Source organism: Sphaerodactylus townsendi, linkage group LG07, assembly GCF_021028975.2.
Source record: "Sphaerodactylus townsendi isolate TG3544 linkage group LG07, MPM_Stown_v2.3, whole genome shotgun sequence".
Taxonomy (NCBI): domain Eukaryota; kingdom Metazoa; phylum Chordata; class Lepidosauria; order Squamata; family Sphaerodactylidae; genus Sphaerodactylus; species Sphaerodactylus townsendi.
The window spans coordinates 46,166,102-46,187,576 of record NC_059431.1 but is presented as its reverse complement, the minus strand read 5'-3'; the positions used below and the strand labels follow the sequence as shown (position 1 = coordinate 46,187,576).

Here is a 21,475-nt window from a genome sequence, read left to right as displayed (position 1 = left end):
TAATTTTTGCTCCCGAAGATGCGCTATGTCTTATTTTCAGAGGATGTCTTATTTTTCTGCTCCACAGCTGCATGCTCTGGTGTTCTGTTCGACAGGCATGCTTCCAAACAAAAACTTGGCTAAGTCTTACTTTTGAGGGATTCCTTATATTTTGCACTTCAGCAAAACCTCTACTACGTCTTATTTTCAGGGGATGTCTTATATTCGGAGAAACGGGTATACTGAATGAGCTATAGTATTTTGGATATTAAAAATTACCTGTTACTTCCCAAACATACATTAAAAAGTCTTCTGTTATTCCCTCAGGTTGCAGGTGGTCATTAGTTAAGTTGCGAAACAACTAAACATGTTTTGTTGTGTTTTTTAAGTAATCATTTTGGACTTATAGGTATCCAGTAAGATTAATGTACAATAAGTGGGAAGGGAAGCACTAATTGAGCACCAGGCTTATCTTTTTAAAGTTTATTTTTCTTGGGAAGGTAGAACCAGGGTTGCCAATTCCCAGGTGAGTACTGGAGATCACCTGGAATTTACAACCACTCTCCAGGTGACAGAGATCAGTTCTCCTGAAGAAAATGGCTTTTGGAAGATGAATTTATGGCATTATACTCTGCTGAGGTCACTTTGCTTCTCAAACCTTGCCCTCTCAAGGCTCTACACCTAAATCTGTAGGAATTTCCTTACCTGAATCTGGCAACTCTAAGGGGAAACTGATTTCTCAGGTTGGGAGATCTGTTGTGATCCCATGAGATCTCCAGGCCGCAATCTTTGATTTCCGTCCCAATCTTTCCTTAGAAAGGAAAGATGGAAATAAGAAAAGGAGAGAAGCTAAAGAGGCTTTCAGGAAAAGAAAAGAAGTAGTAGTGATGGATTGGGAAATTAGATGCCTCTGAAAAGTCGTTGCAGGTTCACATTTGTCAATTACTATCAGTCATGATGGCTTAATGAAACATCCTCATTCACAGAGTACTGAATATCAGTAGTTAAAGTTCTATGCCACTCTAGGAAATAGATTTCTGGACTAGATGGGCCATTGATCTGGTCCAGCAGGACTCTTTTATGTTCTTATAATTCTGTGCATTGTAATTTAACAGCCAAAGTGTTGACTTTATGTCCACCAGTACCAAATTGTACATTCTAGTCTATCCTAAATTTTCTATGCACAAATAGTTGATAAACTTCATTTCATCTTTTTAAAAATTAAGAATGTGTTGATCATGATTTTAAAAAGAAAATTATAAATATACAGGGCAGGACCCATAAGATTTGTGTAGACTCATATTCCCATCCCATCCTCTACTTTTTCTATTCCCATTCTGCACACTACCCAGCCAGACCATTGCTATCTCTTTCATTCTTTCAATCTCACCATTTTCTGTTCCCTCTTCTTTCCTGGCCCTTTTTCTCTTCCCATTCTACTCACTGTTTCACTCCATCCCCTGCCTTTTCCTCTCCAATCAGCTGGATTGTTGGGATGGGGAAAGGTAAACTTGGGGCCAGAGGCGTATTGAGGGGAAATGACTCCTGGAGACAACCCCTTCTCTGGGCACCCCCTTGCACCCTCCTGCATTTGGGGGCGTGGTTCCAGGGTGCCAAGCCCACCCCACTGGCCTGCATGGAGGCTTGGGGTGGAGCTTGTGGAGTGGGGCTGCGTGAGGACTTGGGGCAGGGCTTGGCCTGTACAAAGGCTGGGGGTGGGGATCGGCATTGGGCAGCCCCATCCACAAGTCTCATCCCCCTGTGCAGGCCTGCCCCTGGCCTCTGTACAGGCTAAGCCCCGTCCCCCGCCTTCATTCAGGCCAGCAGGTCTTAGGGAAGCCAAAAACCGGCCTGCACAGAATCTGGGGGCGTGGCTGCGCAGGGAACTCAGGCTTGTGGGTGGAGTCACCCACTGCTGATCCCCACCCCTGGCCTTTGTGCAGGCCGAGCCCTGCCCCTCTGGCCTCCATTCAGGCCAGCAGGGCCTGGGGAGGCCAAAAGCCGGCCTGCACAGAGGCCATGGTTGGGGCTGCGCAGGGGGAGTGAGGCTTGTGGGTGGGGCCAACCGCTGCCGATCCCCACCCCCAGCCTTTGTGCAGGCCAGCAGGGCCTGGGGAGTTCAAAAGCCAGCCTACAGGGAGGCCATGGGGTGGGGCTCAGCAGCAGCAGATGGCCCAGGCAGGTGCCGCAGCCACTCGCCTCCCCAGTCCCGCCCTGCCTCAGGGGACAGGGCTTGGCGGCGTGCACCCAGGGACATGGGTGACCCCATGTCCTTGTATGCCATATGTGGTATATAAAACCAAATAATAAAATAAATAAATAAATAAAATGCCTCTGCTTGGAACAGAAGGCCTGTCTTGATGAGTTTGTGTTGTAATTCTCTTGCTGCCATTATCAGCCTGCTGACTGGGTGCTGAGGCTTATTAATGCATCTGGCATAGCTAAGTAATAAGAATACACTTTTCATACTTTTTTCTATGTTGGATAAAGTTTTCTTGCAAAATTTCTTGTACATCTGCTAAAAGAATCAGCTTTTAAATGTTGTGAAAGACTTCATCCCTTCAAGAACTGCTGCCCGTCAGAGTTAGACAATACTGACGTTGATAAACCAGGGATCGGACTCAGTATAAGAGTTTCCTGTGTTCTTTTGATTAAAAGCAATATGTAATTTTACCATTTCTCTAATAATGGGTTATGGATCATTGACATAAACTAAATAATATTTGGTCTAGAGGGATGTTAGTATGTTGCAGGAAAGTAAAGGGTAATACCTTAAAGACTGAAAAGTTTTATTCCATTATAAGCTTTTGTGTCTACTTCTTCAAATAGAATGATAGAATTTCTGGAGCTTCAGAAATATTTGGTAGATATGGCAATCTATAATTTTCATTTTTGTTACTATGTAAGCCAGACAAAGTGTTGATGTTAACATTGAAAGCCCAAATGGCTTGGGTCTTGCCTACCTAGAGAATCGCTTATGCCTGTATATACCTGCCCAGGCACAAAGGTCACAGGGGGAGGCTCTTCTTGTGGTACCTCCGCCCAACCCCCGCTGAGATACAGGTGTGTGAGAGGAGTTTTTTCTGTGATTGTCTTCAGGCTTTGGAATAATTTCCCCTCAGAGTGCCTACCCTGAATGTGTTTAGGCTCCTGGCAAAGGCTTTCCTCTTCACTTAAGCATTTGGTTAGTCTCTCCCTGGATGCCCCCTCGTTGATGATGCTGGTTGGGGGCTGGGGGCGAGGACTAAGGTTGAGTTTTTAACCTTTGTATGCTGTGGTTTTAATGTATGTATTTATTTAAGGAGATGTATTTAATGTTATAGCTGCCTAGAGATCATGTAAATAAGTGGGGTAGAAATAATAAAAATAAAATAATAATAAAAATAAATTTGACTAGTCAATGCAAATGCTAAGTTGGCAATAAAACTCTTATAAAAATTGTATAACTAGCACTCCTTATTAGCTGTTGTGGATGAATTTCCCAACCAATTGTAATCATACTTTAAAACAGCTTGGTAATTGGGGTGATAGCTTGAGCTCTACTGACAGGAAATACACATTTTCGAATGTGTTAATGCTTCCTCTTTAAAAAAGCTAAAAAGTTTGCCAGAGGAATCAAAATTTGAAACCTCTTTGAATTAAAGTATATCTCCCCCACCCCACCCCAACTCTTTTCCTGTCACTAGCTTGAGATAGTATGGGTAACAGATGACCAGTGTGTCATTTCCATTTTGCTTGTTTCTCTTGTCACGCTGGTGGATATTTCTCCACTTTTGTTCAACTTTAATATGAAGCACACAGATGTTTCAGAACAAGGTTTGACTTTTGACCTTGGGGCTTCTAGGGTCAGGGTACTCAGAGCCTGTGAAATTATCACAAGCAGAGCTAAAGTTTTTCTCCATTGCAGGAAGTAAGCAGTAAGTAAGAAGTTAAAAAGGAGCTTTGTCAGATAGACATGATGGTCTCAGTAAGGGTCAGCTTCTGTAGTCTGCTGTCTCTGCAGGAGGTGTATGCATGGGAGGAAGAATATAATATATAACTATTGGCACAACACATATCTATTGCATATGCAAAATTAGATCAGAAAAAATATTTAATTGAATAACGATTGAGGTTTAGGAAAGAATTTATTGGAAAGTTTTAACAATATGATTGATAATTTATTTGCTATTCATATAAGCAAACTCTATGCACTGTTTACACTGAAATAGTAATTAATCCTTTAAAATTAAGAATATTTATTGAATAAGAAAGGCGCAACGAAAAGATTACTTAAATGATTGATTTTCCGAAGTAAAAACAGTGGGTTGCATCCAAGGTGTCTGAATGAAGGGGATTCATAGAAGTAGATCTTTCTTATCTTCTCCTTTCTCCAGCAGCCCCATAAAGCCACTGTTGAAGGGTCCTCCTGAACAATAAGCCGTGCAGCAAGGGAACAGCAGCAAAAAAAAAGAAAAGAAAAATTGGACACCACCCAATTGTCTTGTGTGCTTTTGCTTCTGTCACTGAGCATGATCCACTAGTGTAACAGTAAAGGAAAACAGTTTTGGCAAATTCTTCCTTCTTGTCACAGACTTTGATACCATAATATTCTGGAGAGCCCCATACACCGAGCAGCAGCTTACAATGGAGGGATATGTTGTGCTGGTGGTGGAAGGAAAAGGTAGAAAGGATTCACTTCTTCAAGGCTTTCCTATTTTTTTTATAGTAGCTTGGATCCAGTCCAATTTGTTTAATATTTAAGAGCTACTAGGAAGCACATACTTTCTTTGTTATAGGAGTCAATACAGTGATTTTGGAAGTGACTCGTGAAATGATATGTGAAAATGCCTTCACAAAGTCTATAAGAAATGGAAATGGAAATGCAGTTGTTCAGGTGGCAAATGTTCTTTGGCTCTAGGAGCTAGACCAAAATTTAGGAGTCAGACTGATTTTTGAGTCTTCAGGGTTTTGTATTTTGACTACAACTTCCTAGTTATTAGTACCACAACATCTAATTGTAAACATTTCATAGCGGGGTTTTTTGTAATTTTAATGGAGTTATGACAGAAATGTAGCATATAAATAAATATTGGCTAACCCTGTTTATCATTATTGTAACATAAAGCTAATCTAAATTCTTCACAATTTCTCACAATTCTTCACAATTTCATTTAATTGTATATTGGAGGGACTATATGGAACAACTGATTAATACATTTTTGTGATAAAAAAAGTCTTGTATGTGAAATGATAAATAAGTTTCGTGCTTTGGAGGATCTGGGAGACCCTACAATGAAATCATAGATGAAATACAAGGCACCACAATATTTAGATGCTATGTACTTGGCACTTGGGATTTTTCAAATCCTAGGATAAGAAAATCTTTAACAAAATAGATCTTAGAAGTATATGCTCAAGAATCCCACACGCAAGACTTTGGACCCAGTGTAGTACTGGTGGAATGGTTTTCTTTCCAGTTAAGAGTTGAAAACATCGAACTAGGCAGGCTTTTGTTGGACTTTGGCACACCTCAGCTTAGTCCGTGCAGGCTGTTTTTAGTACCTGCTCTTATCTCTGTCCCACAGTGTCCTGATCTAGTTCTCACAAGCAGAAAGTGAGATGATAAACTTGTGCCTGGATTAAACTACACACTTGCATGATGGAATATTCCCGGGGAGGAGGGGGACATGGAACTATATATTATATAGTTCCTGCACATGAAACTATATATTATCGGCTTATTCTGCATGAGTAGAAGAAGCCCCCCATCCGAGGATTTTAATAAGGGTTTAATAAGGAGCAAGGTTGTTTCTGAAAAACAAAAGAAAAAATTAGGTAAAAAGATAAAGTACTGTTTTCCATCCTTCCTTCTTTTTTCTTTCTTTGTTCCTGTTCTATCATTGCTGTTGCTTCCTTTCATTAGGTTAAGAACAGTTCTGCTACATGTTCATGCAGATTGTGGAGAGGGGAATATATGAAGGTGCCTTATATCAAGGTCAGTATTGTCTATTCTGACTGGCACCAGCTCTCCAGTGTCTCCGGCAAAGGTCTTTTCACATCACTTACTATCTAATCCTTAACCTGCATGCAAAGCAGACGCCTTTATCACAGAGCCCCACATCTAACAAGAATAGGATGCTGCATTGTTCACATGTGTTCTGGAGAGGGAGCCGGGCATGTACCCTGTCATGTATGTTGTTCCTCTGTACGTTCATATTATGGCCAAATGGGAAAACAGCTGAATAATTGTGTCGTCTGCCAATTTAATAAAGAATGTCATTCATACCACTGCAAGCAAATCCAACAAAACAGAAATTACCTTGTGAAAATCCGTCTTTGAGAGGGTAGTGAGGTAAATCAGAGAGGCAATTCACTGTGGTCACTGGCAAGACATGCAAGAAAGATGCAAATAACCGTGATGTTTATGTGTCAATTAGTTGTGAAGAGCCAGTCATAAGTAAATGAGTAATACCTACAATTGCCAGTTCCAGGTTGAGAAATACCAGGTGATTTGGGGAGTGGACCCTAAGGAAGGCAGAGTTTAAGGGGGGGGGGTTCAATCGGGTGTAATGCCACAGTCTACCTTCCAAAGTGGCCATTTTCTCCAGCTGAACTGATTTCTGTCACCTGAAGAGCAGTTGTAATAGCGGGAGATCTCCAGCCGATACCTGGAGGTTGGCAGCCATATACTTGATTGATGATAGCTGTCCTTTTTTTAAAGTTCCAATCAATCAATAAGTCAGTGACAGTAGTAGTTGGCCCACTCTCCACTATTTCATCTATCTATGGGTTAATATTGTTTCTAACTAGAGATCACAGAGACTTAAACCTGAAATCAGTAAAAAAGGAAAAGCTTTTCTAAATCTCTTTGATGACATAAAATGTCCTCAAACCGCTGTACATCTGTCTTCTGGCTGCCTAGCTATTTGAAAATACTAAGTAGTTAAGATTTGACCTATGCATTATCTACCAATTAACATAATTATAAAGGCAGTATAAATCCTTAAATGCTGACTTGATAAACCTATTACACAAGAAACTGAATTGCTAACCAGGCTGCTGTGTGCTGTGCTTTTATATCTAATCCGCTACAGACAAGCCTTTTATGGCACAGATATAGAGAAAAATTAGTTTCATTTTGATAAAACTGGACTGTATTCTGCTAGGACTAAACTGTAGAATGGAATAGCTTTTTCTTCAACTTTCATATACCATGGACCTTGTATTTGTGACAAAGGAAAAGGGGTTACTCTAATTTTGGACTATTTCATTGGTAACTGTTAATCATGGCTGAAGTTGATGCTGATATAAACCTGGAGGGAAAAATGCTGTTGGAGAGAGTCAAGGTGAAGAAAATGTGTAATTACATTGCTGTCCTTCAAGAATATTGTGTCTGCTTTTGTGAAGGCACAGGTTTAAGCAGGAGGAAGAGAGGTATTCCCTGACCTGGGCCAGCCCAGTCTCATCAGATCTCAGAAGGGCAGGGTGAGCCCTGGTTACTATTTGAATGGGAGTCCAGGGCTGTGACAGGGCTGGCAATGTCAGGGCTGTGACAGGGCTGGCAATGTCAACATTTGAACATTTATTGCCTTGAAAATCATATCATAAGTCAGTTGAAACTTGAGAGCAGTCTCCACTACCAAGAGTATGAGTAGGCTCTGCTATCTGTTAGACCAGCGGTCACAGGGGTCACCTAAGACTTTCTGCATCAGTGTTCTCCATCTGTAAAATGGATAAATGTTAGGGTTGGGGGTCACCTCAACATGAGGAACTGTATTAAAGGGTCACAGCATTAGTAAGGTTGAGAACCACTGTGTTAGATCCTTATGCTGTGCTGTGACACAGGAACCAGGAAGTGGCCTGCAGCAGGCTGTGCCAGCATTCCAGGGTGGGGGGCATTCCCAAAGGACTTTCAGCCTGGGAATGCCTCCTACCCTGGCAGTTAACTTACACTATCAAAAAGTGTGGTGTTAATTGCTCTTCCCTGTGGGATTTTTCAGGTGGCCGGGGTTTTTTTCCCCTCCCTGTGCCATCTAAAACCCCACTGGAGGTGGTACAGATTCACTGCCATGGTGCTATCCCCAACTGCTGCTCTACCACCCCCTCCCCCTTTGGATTGGCTGTAAGTGATAGTCAATGGGCAAATTCCCTTCCTTGTGCCAACAGCATGCTCACTTTACCTTAATAGCAATCTTACTTTTCCTTTCCAGAAAGGAATTTACAGTGCAATCCTATGGTCCACTCAGAAGTAAGTCTCATTAAGTACAGTGCAGGTTGCTCCCAGGTAAGTAAGAATAGAATTACTGCCTAATAATGCCTTCCTAACCAGGTCTTATCAGAATCCTACTGCAGTCTAATACATTTATTTTATTTTTTATTTTATTGAATGTATATCTCACCCTCCCCGACCAAAGCTGGGCTCAGGGCAGCATACAAACATATGTATATTTAAAACTTATATAAAACATATTTAAATAAGGCTTACTCACAGGAAACTGTCCTTAGGATTGCACTGTAAGTCTTCTGCGGGTATCCAAATGACAGTGGTTCTGGTTTTTGAATATATTTTCTCAGAGAGAAGGTACTCTGCCTAACTTGGATGAACTTCGCTTTTATAGTCATTTTCCTAAAATAAGGCATACATGCGCTAGATCAAATTTGCATATAGATTGCTTGTGCCAGAAGTTTTAAAAGTTGGTGACATTAGTTAAATAGAAAGATACCAAACTTTATATAGCTTTGTAAGTTGAATAAAGTAGAAAGTAACCAATAGTTGATTGTTTAGAAACTGATATAGCCTTAAGAATTGAAACGATTCTATATAAGGATGTGTCTTACACTAAACCAAATTAGCTACTGGAGGCAAAGGTGTCACTCTGTGAATGGAAAAGTTCTTCTGGTCATAGAAGAGCTAAGCTCTTTCCACGATCAGAAGAATACCTGTGCATCTAACACATTCTTGACCTTGCTCAGAATTGTCTGAACAAAGGTCTCCTCTGATATATTAAAACCTCTTTTTTAAAAGATGGGAAAGGGATTAGAGTAGTTATAAGTCTGTATTGCTTTACATCAGGGGTCTCCAGAGTGGTTAATATCAACCCCTGGGGGTCAATGGGACTGTCCAGGGGGACTATCCAGTAAATGCCTGTGAGTCAAAAGGGGGGTCGATAAACATTGGAGTCAATTATGAATTTTTGGGGTCAAAAGTTGACATTTGTATAAGGAATAAAAATACATAAAATGATACAATAAATTTAAATTGCAACTAACTGATGCATGGCTGGTATGTAGTCCCAGTCAGACATTTCACGTTGTTATACAAATAAATAAATAAATGTATTTTTGATAACATTTGTTTGTTTATTTATTTAACATGCCTGAAGGTCAATGAGGAATCAAAGATTCTGTGAAGGGGTCAACGGTCTAAAAAGTTGTGTTTGTGTGTGTGTGTGGGTGCTCTACATTGTTAGTATAATGAGTAAAGGTGCTAATGATCACAGTGACCATACATTTGTAATACAGAAATACAGATAATCATACATAAATACTCTGATCAAAGAAGCTTTTAAAATAACCTGTTTGAATAACATTTTAAATTTAGCATGTGTGAAGGACCGTTCTATGCAGATTTAGTTCAAGTCAAACCCCCCTGATTTGAGGAGGCTTAAACTGGAATAACTCTGCTTGGATTGCATTTTAAGAATTTGAGTAAATCATTTTATTTGCCTAAGGATTCTGACGTGTGGCCCCAAGCTTTTACTGTGTGAGCCCTAAAAGATTGAAGCTGAATCCTTAAGCAAGGTAATTTTGAAGGAATATATTTTCAGAACAAGTGATAAGTTAAAAATCACCGTGTATACTGTCCTTTCTTGGCATTACTCAAATTACTCTTGTTCATTTCAAATACCTACATGCATGGATGCTGCACAGAATATGCCATCAGAGTTTAATTAAACTTCACTAATATTTTTATAAACCATACTGTACTAAACACTTGTCTTTTTAATAAACCCCCAATTTGTTTCATTTTATAAAACGTTTGCTTCAATTTAAAGTTCCTTTCTAATTAGTTTGTTGTATAGTTGCAGCATATATTAACACTTTCAGTCATCTGACTTAGATTTGATTTTTTAAACTTATATGTAACCTGTTTTCACACACACACACACACACACACACACACACACACACACACACACACACACACACACACTAATAGATAGGGAGAAAATATGAGAGGGGGTTTAAAATATTGGTTCTTAAAAATGTTTCCATTTCTTTTTGAATTACAGATTTTAACTCATTGCTAGGAAAGCTGAAATAATATTGACACTTCATTCTAGTATTTCTTTAGAGTATTAATTCAATCTCCTCTCTAAGACTGCTGCTATGTACAGACCTCAAGTACTTTTCAACTAGCTATTGGAAATAACCTAGTTTAAGAGTTCAACTGAGAACGTGAGGGATTCATCATTATATATTTACTGTCTGAGGCTGATATAGCTGTAAGGTTTTTCAGATCCCATTGATCTATTGCGCATGTTCCCTCCCTAGGTTGCCGAACGTGCTTCTATTTGCATAAGGCCCTGGGCAAGGTTCTTTCTTGCATTGATTGGCCTGTCCAAGGGAGGCTGATGTGTTCTTGCATTGATCACTTTGTCTTTTTTTTTTTTTTGGAAGACAATGTTATACGGAGTTCATCTCAAATATACTAGGGAGAAGGCAAAACTTTACTGCAGATGTCTCAATTTTATTCAGATATTCTTCTGGGTGCATCCCCCACCCCCATTTCTTTCTTCTAATTTGGATACATTTTTGCTGTTTGACCCACTATAGACTTCATTAATATTGTGTAAAATAAAGTTTTTAGTGCACGTGTCAGTTTTCACATTGTTTTAATTCAAAATAGCGCATTTTGCTCTTAGCAAAGATAGATATCTTCCTTAAAGATTTAGAAATATATTAACGTATTGCATTAGTGCCTATACTTAGAGTTTTGTTTCCGTTCCAAAAGCTTCATATTTATTTAGTTCAAGGCATAAATCTTTTCCAAATCAGTTTCAGCACACAATGATGACTAGGTATAGATCACAAAGAACAAACCCTGTTGATCAAGAGGAAAAAGGAATATAAATATTTTAAATGAATAAATCAATATTAATGTCAATAACATGAGATTGTATAGTTTAACTCATATTAGTCGATTATGTGTTGCTTAGGGGAGACAGTACTTTCAAGAACATCTCTAAAATTATTTTCTTAGATGTAGCATGGAACTGAAATCTTTAAAAAACCCAGGACAAAAAGAGACAACCTTTGCTGGAGATGCTACCATGAAACACTTTACTTTGGAATGATTCTATTATAATCAAATCAGGTCACTTCTGAAGGACTAAGCAATGAAGTTTAATTGCCCAGGACTAAGCCAAGCTAAGTGCTAGCCTGCACTACAAAAGCTATTCAGATCCAGTAAGTAGTTCTGTCAGTGGGCATTGGTCCACTTATTACCTCTGTTGGCAGTGGAGGATGATGCCATGAGTGAGCTGACACCAATCATTGTTACTGCTGAAACGCCTGAGCCAAGTGGCTCCTGCAGCACTGGTGGAGATGTTAAAACTTGGCTTTACTTGCTCCTTCTGCCAGCTGCCCTCCAACTCAGAGGCCCACTGGGAGCTTTCCCAGTAAGTTCCCCTGGGACTAAATTGATACAGCACCTGTTTCCTGTTTTTGTAGCTGATTACTCTGTTATACATCAGCATTTAGGCCATGATTCACAGAAGTATTATCAGCCCTAAAGGATAAAATTTGCACCTGCAGCTTTGATAACTGATTTGGGCACAAGATATCCCCCTACTACTTAAGAATGATTTAAAAGTATCTTAAATGTTTGACCATGAGAACTGTCGCATCCAACACAACAATTGAAGTTCTGGTTGCATATGTGGCTGTCTGCTGCTTATTTACATCTCTTCTGTGGATTCTAGCCTTCCAGTCAGTGTGTGTGTGTGCGCGTGTGTGCGTTCGTGTGTGTCTGTGCAAATGTGCTTGGTATCCTGATACATTCAACCTAGAAGTATATTTAAAAGTTCATCTCATTGGCTTTTCTGTGTTGTTAAATAGTATGTTGAATCATCTGTGTGGCATGAAAACAATGAACTAAAATTGAATGTCATGTTTCCTGATTTCTCAGAAAATATTTGGTGCAATTTAGAAATTTATATTAATTGTTTTAATAATTTGGGAGATGTAAATGGGATCTCATATTAGCTGTCATATCTCATAACATTCATATAGCCAAAGTCAACATTTTTGATCCTGGTGTAGAGTTGCTCACTTCCTGACGGGGTCTGGAGATCTCCTGGAATTACAGCTGATTTCCAGACAACAGAGATCAGTTCCCCTGGAGAAAGGGACAGTTTCAGAGGGTGGACATTGTATCCCACTGATGCCTCTTCCCAAACCTTGCCCTGACCAGCTTCACCTCCAAATCTCCAGGAATTGACCAACTGAGTTGGCAGCCTACAGATGGCTTCAGTAGAAGAAACATTACACACATGCTTGTTTCTCCCATTAAATCAATATGACTTAGATATGCTTAATTTTGGTTGGATTGTGATTATAGTATGTTATTGTTTCTATTCTACATTTGTGTGTTTGTATGTGCATGTAGTATTTTAGTTAGAAAATACTTTGTTTTGGGAATGTGTTCCTAGTATGTGTTGAATAAAACCTTGGATCAGTGGAATTGAGTCCATATGCATAAAATAATACATCTTCATTATTATGCAACCAGAGGATGAGTATAACATTTCCCAAGATGTCATTTGGCTATTAGTATCTTTAGAAAATGACCTCTCAAAGTTCCAAAGCTCATATTCCTCAAGAAAGCAATATAATGCCTAAAAAGTGTCTTATCTTTTATCCATATGAATAATGAATGTAATAGGAAAAGCCGTTATTAAAATAGGAGAATACATTGACCTGTGAATTGTACATGAAAACTGCATCTGCGTTTCATATTTGTAGCAAATGCTGACAATTCAACAGCACTGGCAAATGAGCATGCAAAAATACTTTGCAATATTCTGTAATAAAAGGGCTATTAGCGAATTTACTTACTGCCAAAGATTTTTAATTGGGACATTAGAAATATTCAGTATATGTACAATTTTAGCTGTATACTCTGTTTATTTTATGAAAGCAACAACTATATAAATGTCACATTGCACTAATTTCTGTCATGTTAATCTTTGGCAGTTCACATTAGTTGGATGCAAAATAGTTTCTTATTGTGTGCAATGGATAAGGGAGCTGCATTGTTGTCAGAGGAAAATATATATTTCAAAACAATCTAAGATTAAACAATCCAGTTCAGAAAAGTGCTATTTCCTAGCTATGTGGTAAAATTGTCTTCTCAGTATAGAAATGAGAGCACACAAGTACTTCAGAAGATTCCCTTAAAGTAGTCTAGTAAAATATAGAACCCATGTAAATGTATTCATTCATTCATTCATTTATTTTTATTTATTTACTTTATAATTTGCCTTTCTCACTGAGACTCAAGGAGGATTACACAGTGTAAGTCTATGTAATCAACAGGATGGGACAGCCAATAAGCCATGTAATTAAGAAAATTAAGAAATGTTGAATGTTGCTCTGCCACCTGACATGTGGGTAGATATAACGCTTTTTGAGGAGGCATTATTTTGTTATTTAGGAAAAATTGCTGGACTGCAGTGCTGAGCAGTATCTATGTAACTTATGAATTATGTTGATCTATGAATATTCATTTGCTAACAACTCACAGCAGTTAAAGATACTCAGCCCCCACATGCTGTGTTTTGAAAGAAATACTTTAAGTTTCAGTAACATCATACGGCCAGCATGGATATAATACTAGAAATTGCTGATCTGTAGTAAACAAATCACACTCCTCCTTCCATTCTTTCTGATGCATATCGCCCCCCCTTCCCCTTCTATAGTTAAGCATTATAGTATCACCTTTTTTGCCGTCACATTACAACTGACATGGCATCCCCATAGGGTTATCAAAGCAAAAGACGTTTGGAGGTGATCTGCCATTGCTTGCCTCAGCATCATAGCCCTGGTGTTCCTTGGAAGTCTCCTATCCAAATTCTAGTTAGGGTCAGAGCTAAGGGTGTGTGACTGGCCAAAGGTCACCCAGTAAACTTCCATATCGTGAATGGGAATTTGAACCTGAGTTTTCCAGGTTTTAGTCTAGCCACCAAACCTCCTGGCTCTCGCAGTACCACATTAGTTGTGTCAGTGCTGTCAAACACTGTTTCAGAATGCCATAGTCAGCATTGATTATGATTAATATAATTGCCAATGTAACATTTAACCATGGTTAATGGTGGTGAAAGGGATTCATACCTGAAAGAAGAGGGTTCGGAACTGGAAGAAGGGAGCATGCAGTCCTATGGACTGCTTCAGATGTGTTGACCGACAATGAGATATTATCATTGTCTTCAGCAGCCTGTTAAAGGCTGGTTTTAGGACCCATTGATTTGACAACTTGAAAGAGTTTACTGTTGACAGTTTTTATATAATTTCAAAAAAACCCTTCCATTTTTAGACACATTTTTGTACATATTTAGATAAAGAGATATTATTGATAAAATTCTATATTTGAAAATTAGTGGAGTGATTCTGCTTTGCAGTGGAAAAGTCCTGGCTGATTCTCTAATTGCCATAAATAGTATGTTCAATGCTTTGCACCCTCAAGCAGTTTCTTTGTCAATCATATTCAGTGTCCTGTCCCTTGATTAATATAAACTGATATAGTGGAAGTAGTCTGTTTTTAATAACATTGAGTCACAGTTGCATGATATAGATACTTTGATGCTTTGCTTGAGGAAGTGTTATATTTAATTTTGCTTTAATTTTTGTATAACAATAGCCATATCGGAATACCCTAAATTCGTTTCCATTGTTTCCATTGTTTCATTTAACTCTTCTGAATTGTATCATTTTTAGTTTCATGTGCATTGATTCAAAGCTGATAGACAGCTTCACCACTGTTCAGAAGCGCTACTTACTACAGTATAGTGTTTTTATTTCACATGACTGGTTTTTATAGCTTATTAGTGCAGAACATTTATATATCATAAACCTGTTAGATTGCAAAACTTTATCCCTATAGTTCTTTTCTCTTTCTGGACATAAATGAATATTTGGCCTGTGCCTTAGGAAGTTAAAAATGACTACAGTAAAGATTTTCTATTTTTGTAGTATTTGTGGAGTGAAAATGTCTACAAGAGAAGTATTGTGTTGAATTCGATCTTGCATGTGGTACACACATTTTAGTGTCCTTGAAACATTCTGTTACAAGTCAAGTTTCTGCTTGTTTAATTATGACTGAAGTGTTTGGAATGAGAGAGAATGAGAAACAACTTGATAATTACTTCACTGTGCAGTAGGTTTGCATAAATTCCATGAACCTGACAGTATACCATGTGTATCTATATTGTAAGTGTGAAAGATAAACATTTATGTATAGAATACATTTTTAAAGATTATTCTGAAATGGACTTTATTTGCTTTAGGCAAACATTAAAATAACTCTCAGCAATGATTTAGCAGTTTAGAGTTGTTTAGGAACCTAGTATTTTTTATTCTTATTTATTTGTAAATCAAATACCGGTAATCATTAACTGCATTCTCTGCCATTTACCTTCTAACACCAGTTTTCAAGTTATCTGTTTATCTATGTGGACATGCATGCCCTCAACACGTTATATGCTATTAGTGGAAAATTCTTTGCATTCTTAATCAGTTTTAGCCCAATAATTGTTATAACATCAAAGACTTGTTGGTACTCTTAATGTGGGAGGTGTGTTTCAGTCTTTTCCTGTTTATGCCTGACCTCTTGCACAATAGCAGGCTCCACTTTCAATCATTTCATGTTGACCCCACCCCATCACTAATGAAACTTTGTTTGTGACTGTCCGCAGTATGAGAGCTCTCTGCATTCCTGCAGTGTACCTTCTTCCGACCAAATAACCAACCAAAATATTACACAGGCACTCATATAAAATAACAGATTATAGGCTCAATTAGCCACAAAGGGACAGCTTTGGTTTGGGATTTAACTAGCCATATGATACTGTACAGAATAATATTTAGATGGTACTTATTATGTAGGATTTGGAACTTGTTATTTTCCTTTCTTAAGATAAAAAAAGGAATAATTGTGTGTATGTTACAGTAGACATTAATATATGTACAGAAAGCAGCAAGCTGCGATTACAATTCTTTTGTAGGCCACCCAACTTATTTACTTAGATTTGTAACCCTTTTCCTAGCTAAAGTTTACTTAGATTTGTAACCCTTTTCCTAGCTAAACTTCCTAGCTAAAGTTCACACCATACTATAAAACAATCCATGATACTGAAACAGCCCGTAGTGAATGCAAGTTGAGTCCAAGTCCAGTATATACACAAGTCCAGCTAGATTCAGTGCAGCTTTATAACTGCTCTGTGAAAATCAGCCGTCTTCATTATTGTTCTGAAAGCTTACTATGTGGAGCTTTTGGGCTCTGTTGCTGTAAAACTGGGTTTAGATTTTTCTCAAAGTTCTCACTTTCAGAACAGGTTTCACAACTTAGGTCCTAACATAGCAACATGTTAGTAAATAATTGCCAGTTAATGTGTATGAGCTGAAATTTGGACAGGGCATCAGTACCTAATATCCCTGACAAAACTTTTCCCTCGCCTCACACTAACATGCATGTGTCAAGTTAAAAATGGCTTGGGATAAATTGAAACGGTGTAAAGTGGCAGATTCACATAGGAGTGATCTCAGCACTGGCTAAGGTCAATATGTAATAAATCACACCACATTTAATCAGTGGCATTAGCTTTTGTAATGTAATTAATTATATTAATGAATATATTTTAAATGTACTGTTCTGAAAGTTAAGAACCAATCCCCACAATATCCAGTAGTAAGCACGCATCTGCCACCAAGTATATCCTCACTGAGGACCTGCAGTCTAACTGAGTTCTGATGAGGTCATCTTTGTAACAATCTGAAAACACATTTCAACATTATATTCTTATGAGTAATTGTAAAAGTTTTAATAGAAACATCTTTAAAATACATTAGTTGAAGGCATTGTGTGTGCCTTCCTGGTCTTAGATTAGAAGTGCATGCATTTCATTAAATACTGAGTGACTGCATCATACCCAGGGAAAGTTTCACCCAATTTTATCTCATAATTATTGTAAAATGTCTAAATACATAGGTACTGTCACTTTGAGCATTAATTTCTCGCATTTTGTCTACTAAATTAATGCATTTTGTGTCTTTCACTTTAAACATTAATTTAAAATGCACATTGTAATCTCTTCATAAAAGCCTAATTATGACAATGCTTTTTAAAATGCAAAGATGGAAGTAAATGTCTATTAATGCTTTAAATGAAAAACAGACTACAAACATTATGTGATCTGAATACATTTTCAAAATCTCTTTTGCTTTCAGTGGAAATAAAACAGCAGTTTGTCAGGCTTTCTGTTAATTTGCGGTACATTTTAAAATAGTTTATTTGACATCTTACTCATGGCTTCCTAGGTGTTCTTATTCTCTCTAAAACTAATGACTTCTAATATTGTACTTTAGCTCCTATATTTTGTTTTTATAAACCTTTGTTTTCACTGTCTTTTTCTTCTGTACCTTGAAGCAAACATATACTATTCCATATTTGCAGTATAACTTGTTCACACTGTCCAAGGTCCCTGAAGCTGATTAAAATAAATATATTTTTAAAAGTCTAGCCAAGGCTGCCTTCTCATTTTCTGTTAGAAACATGAGGACTTTTGCAGAATGTTGGTCTCTTGGGGTACATTTTTGAGAGTGGATTGACTTATTATTCATGTATCCAATGAATAGCTACTATGATAATTTGCACGAAGGCATCAAAGTTAAATTCTTAAACTGTTGACATCAGACCCTAGCTATGTGTAAATAGGGCTCACCTCCAATTAAAAGGGAGAGGGAGAGAGAGAGAGAAATCAAAATGTTCATTACAAGTTTAATTGTAATATCTCCTTGATATTTAAAACCTTCATACTGTGTTCTGGCTATCCAATTTAGTAATTCAGTCCATGCTGCCTGTATTGTGTATTCAGCAATCCCTTATTAGACATCTTCACAGTGAGTGATTCTGCTGGGCTTTCTGACACCCGCTTTCATGCATGGCCTATTCTGTGTGGAAATGTTTTCCTGAGCTCTTTGGAACATTAAAAATATCTTGGCTATGCCAGATTTCTTGAGTGAGTGGGTGCACTTGTGTATGCTGTGTATGTCTATATTGTGTGTATGTTTCAGTCAGTACATATAACATACTTGTGTATGAAGTTCCTGTGTTCAAATATATATTTGCAGTGAGTTGACATGTGTACAAATATATTTACACTGCATTTTTCAGTCTCGAGTTCTCCGTGGATTGTGCTTTACCTCTATTTGGATGTTTGTCTGCTGTAAATGACACTAGGGGGCACTGCTTATCCTCTGTTGTAGATTTCTTCTGGGACTGTGAGGAAAAACTCAACTGATTTCTGTAATCTTACTTTAATTAACAATGGTATTCTTATTAAAAAAAAATCCAGACAGTTTAATTCATTGCTGCTTTTATTTCTAGCGCAGTGTCTAATCTAGTATAGTGCCTAAGTGCAGCACTAATACAAAGGATGGTGCTATTTGCACTTAAAACAAATACAGAATCAAATGTCCCATACAATAAATAACATTTTTTTTCATTTGAAATGTCATTCTTGGCAAAGCCAGAAGGCTAACTTTGCCCTGCGATGAGGTTTAGATCCCTTGCCAGCTGTGCTTCTTGCTAGCAAGTGCGATTGAACAGCTTTAGAAAGCAAGTGAGAAGGCATCACTAAAGAGTTACAGTCATTCTCTGGAACAAAGGTCAAGAAAAAGATATGTGTGGAACAAGTATTGGAAATTTAAAAAGCATATATTCAATTATGGAAGCACGTATCAAACACATTTTATGTGTTGCGATATTCATTATTAAAATATTGTGTGTGATATGTATTTCCTTCATTCACAAAATATTCTTTACCAGTTTATAGCTGGCATGCATAGTTGAAAATTAAGTATGAGATGTGTGATATGGCAACTCATAAATGTGGAAGAATTAAAGAGCTGCCCAACTCACAAAGGCCAAAGCAGTTCAGTATCAGCATTACCCTGCGAGTATATAGTTAATGCTCTTAAATATATGCCAAGCTGATTATTGAACTGAAACAGCACAGTTTAAATTCTGTTAGTCTCTATCACAAGTTGCTGGTCATCTATGTTCCCAAAACTTGTAAAATGTAGTCTGCGGGTTACAAGATATCTTCATCCAGTTCCTACTAACTTTTTTTTACATGAGGAAACATGGTCACCTTAGTACACTTACTGATCCAAAGGAGAACTAAGAACATATAAAGACTTTCTGAAATAGTTTTAAGAGTGTTATATGTTTGTGTGCAGAAATGAGGATGTGTTCTAAAATGTAGCGAACACCTATGAAAAACTCACTGAGCAGTAATTAAAAGTTCTATATGTAATCTCTTCCCATTTTCAGTGCTTCTATATACATGTTCCTATAATTAATAATTAAGTGATAATTAATTATTTATAGCATTAGCCAAAATTATCAGACAGTACAAGCAAACTAGTTTGACTGCATGTGGTATATTAGATACATCCTGTGTTGGGAGATAGTTTCTCTTTACAGTGCTCCTTGCCTACTAATGGCATATATTTAAATATTCTAGTGCAGCAATCTGGTCCTTTTATGGACCAGTTGGAAATTATTTGACTGCTGAGGAAAAAACCCACCCTTAATTTTGTTCTTAATATGTAAGTTTTCAGATTCTTTCTATTTAACAGTATTTTTGTTCATAATAAACATCTATCAGATTTTGACTGTGCAGTCTATAAAATATATATTTTGGTTTAGTTTTAAAAGAAAAACTAGCATCTATTTTTGAGTTTACATTTTATAAGAAAAACATCAGTTTATCAATTCTGTATTTTACTTTAAACATTTTGTTCTTGGAGATTTTACTTTGACTCTTTTAATGGATTACAATTATTCAGATCTAGTTCTCTTAGAATAAATTTACCATTCCATGAATTATGTTTCTTTTGGCTACAAAATGTTAATTCAAGTTCTGATATAACTTGCATTAAATCTATTAAATTGGCTAGGGGTAAACCACCCCCCCAAAATAAAACATTACATTTTGCTGTACTAATTGTTAATTACCTCAAGCCAAAGCGAAGCAGTGTTCATGTTCAGGCCACAATGTCTGTTGAGAAGTGGGAAACTGACAGGAAAGGTCTTTGAGCTTTCTTCCTGAGGCTCTTGAGAAGGAGGGCTGAGGCAGAAACGAAGAAACGGCAGCATCCTCATGTCACATGAGATCATTTTCAACACCTTTTAAAAATGGATGTTGGCACATTTGAAGGATCAAACTAGTACAATAAAGTTATTAAAGTACCATGACTATTAAACAGCCAGGCATGGAAATAAGAAAACTATTCCAAACAAAAGAAAGAAAATCACCGCAAACAAAACAAAACTCAGTATCTGTGAAAAGTTTACTGAATTATTTGTTCAGTGTGATTAGTTCTGTGGTCCAGTAGTAACATATTTGCACTGTTTTGACTATTTGTGCTCACATTTTCCCTGGATTTTGTTAAGTGGTCTGTTATCTCTACTTCCATGTGAAAATGGCTCATCAGCACCTCTGATAACCAGCAAGAGCTTTACCATAAATCATTATCATAAAAAGCATTGCAGCATACTTTTATACCAATACATTTATTTTGAAATTAATAGAGGGAAAGTAGTACAGAGACGATGCTTGAGATGGACTAATAAGCGTGCCCATGAGAGTTTCCTTTTAGAGCACTAAATGAAAGCTTTTGCATTGCTAAAAGGCTACAAAAGTTGCTTAGGTAATAAGAGTCTCTCTTATCAGTAAAAATGAAAGGGGGGGTAGACTGCATAGCTCAAAAGATTGGTAATCAGATTACAAAGTCTTTCACTTCTAGGTCACTGGTTCAGCTCTGCCCCGTTTAGCAGTGACGAAGAGCTATTCCCAGCTGATGGCTTTTCAGTGGCTTTTGTTAAATGAATCAGTTGTCTCTGACCAACGCCTAGTGAAGTAAGAATTAACACGCATGTTGGCATTCTCAGTTGAGTATCTTTCTGTAAATGAGAAGAAATGACCTCCTTGGGAGCAGAAAGGGTTTCTTCAGAAAATGGGCAGAGAATGTTGACGGGACAATGTGAGTGAAACTTACTCTGTCACTATTCATTCTGTATTGTAAAGAGTCTTTCTTCAGCACATATTTGAAATTTAAAGAGCATGGGTTTAAAACTCAATAGCCTAAATTGTTGGAAAGTTGTTTTAGCAACTTCCTTAACTATTGCAGTGATTTTTCCCTGTCATTTGCTCAGCAACGTTCCCAAATT

General features: G+C 37.6%; 1 protein-coding gene and 1 long non-coding RNA gene across 8 annotated transcripts in view; one reads left to right on the top strand and one right to left on the bottom strand.

Annotated features, from left to right (window-relative positions):
• Positions 1-21,475, top strand: part of FAM172A (family with sequence similarity 172 member A) — a 273,126-nt gene that overhangs the window by 138,957 nt on the left and 112,694 nt on the right. The gene's annotated exons all lie outside the window — the stretch shown is intronic.
• On the bottom strand, positions 4,088-20,353 carry LOC125436594. Its single transcript, XR_007245087.1, has 3 exons — positions 20,261-20,353; positions 6,281-6,343; positions 4,088-5,772 (listed from the first exon to the last, which is right to left on the bottom strand). It is a non-coding gene; the product is annotated as an uncharacterized LOC125436594 (long non-coding RNA).